We start from the raw sequence: 2325 nt of genomic DNA, 5'->3' as shown, positions 1-2325 counted from the left end.
GACTTATATAGCGCATATTGTAGAGACCTCTATGCACTTACACTATTGCCTCCGGATCACTGGATATAGGAAGGGTGTATCAAGATACCGTAAATTATGAAACAACATTTCGAAATTTGCTCATTTAATAGGGAATTTAAAACTATACTTTCAAAATGAAGAAATGTGTTTGTGTCTCGTGACCTCCCAATTAGATTTGTATTGCTTTTGTTGAAAAATATTAATAATAATAATTATAATAATAATAATAATAATAATAATAATAATAATAATAATAATAATAATAATAATAATAATAATAATAATAATAATAATAGTATTGATGGGGACATATGCAGCATGCTTTTAAATATTATAATATTGTCCAGAGAAGCAAATCATATTTGCCACAAAAAATAAATAAATAAATAAAAATGTGGCATGCCTAATGGTCAAGATGACATCACATCATGGCATATATGGTCATGCAACAGTTCAAAGACAATCTGATAATCTGTACAGACCTTTGGGCTAAAACCGTTGTTAAGAAATATTATTATTATCGCCAAATATAGAATACATTCTACATTCTTCATTCATTAAAACGGAATAAACTGCCCGACTATCTAGAACATCAAATATATGTGTAGGCCTATTAACAGTAAACCCGTCTTAGTTTTCCGGATATTCAGAATAAACCAGATTATCTTTATCGATAAATATTGTAATAAATCCCCTATTAGTACGTAAACATTGCGTGAACAGGGGTATTGTACTTAGATGGAATCAAATTAATGGTATGACGTAGACAAGAAAATAAGCCTCCAGATCCGATTGAACTTCCCTGGAAATGTTAATTAGGTTACAAATATAGCTTGGTTTCCAAACAATCGCTCACCTTATCAGCGACGTCGCCGAAAGCTGTCGGGTAGTTTGAACATGGACCTATTAATATATATACACAACTTATTAATAGGACCATGGTTTGAACCTGGTTACTTTACCGATTGTGTTGCAAACGAATCAGGGTGCATTGCTAGCTGCCCCGACGCAATCGGAAGAAGGCACCTCGATTCGCTTGCAACGCAATCGGCAAAGTTGAACCAGGTCCAACCTTTCCCCGACAACAGCATCACTGAAAGATGTCAGCGATAGTGTGTAGCGATTGTATGAAGACAAGGCTTATTTTTGAAGGCCCTACTCAATTATTTTTGACCTTTCAATTTAATTTACATGTCTTCCTCTAGTTAGCGAACCCTCCAAATGAAGACGACTTTTATGTGGTCCCAATACGAAATACCTATTTTAAGTGATATTCTTTACGCGACACACATACAATTTTTTTATCAATATTATTGTATTATATAATAATTATAAGTGATGATAATAATGTTATTAATAGTAAATTATAACATGTAATTATTATAAATATTCATATATTGTTACTGATGTTGATGTCGTTTTCATTATCGCTATCATTTTAATTTTATATTTCTTTAGCTCTTGTTCTTGTTATTTTTGTTATTCTTAATTTTTTTAAATTTTATTCCATAATTTATATTCTTAATCTCGCATAAAAATCGAAGGCACTATTATCGATATAGTGATCAAAAAATTCAGTGCAGAAAGTAATGACGCCACCACTGACTTATAAAATTATCATGAATTTGCCTAAATGACGCGTAATGAAGCGTCTTGTATATAGAATAAACACTATTATAACTGATTACTTTGTCTGTATAATCTTGAATGTTATGATAAGGGTTTAGGGTTTCATTCATATGATAGTGGAATAATTTACTATGGATTTCAGTGCTTCAACATCTGTTTCGCAAAAAGACATGTACGCAATGAAGATGGGCAAACTTTCGCGCTCTGCTTCACACAATCAGAATTGATTGATAGCTCAGACACTGCATACTCGGATAAATCCAGTCGCTACAAAGATCGCCAGATTGTACAAATTACTTAGACCTAATCTACCAAATCGTCAAATATGTTTCTCTTTCTATAAGTTTTGCCAAGAGTGAACAAAAAATGTTGATATGTCTGAGATGTGCTGATTCTGTATTTATATTTTTTATTACGAAATTCTATCTGGTTTAGTGATGATTTTACGACTTAGCAGAGCAAGTATTCTGTATCCGCTTTAGTTGAAATGTCATGGCACTAAACAAATTATTAATTCAGGGGTTACGTTCAGTTCTTCTAATGATGTGTATCCGGTTTGGTATCAGAAGGCCATAACTCTCAAAATAGTAACAGTTCGAATACTTTTGTCTTTTATACTATATTTGTCAATCTCCTTTCTCCCCCACCCCCTTCTCCCCCTCTCTCTCTCTCCAT

Source organism: Anneissia japonica, unplaced genomic scaffold (assembly GCF_011630105.1).
Source record: "Anneissia japonica isolate Jap-2015-1 unplaced genomic scaffold, ASM1163010v1 scaffold6792_len961167_cov158, whole genome shotgun sequence".
Classification (NCBI taxonomy): domain Eukaryota; kingdom Metazoa; phylum Echinodermata; class Crinoidea; order Comatulida; family Comatulidae; genus Anneissia; species Anneissia japonica.
The sequence above is the reverse complement of the archived record's forward strand: the minus strand, read 5'-3'. Positions refer to the sequence as shown.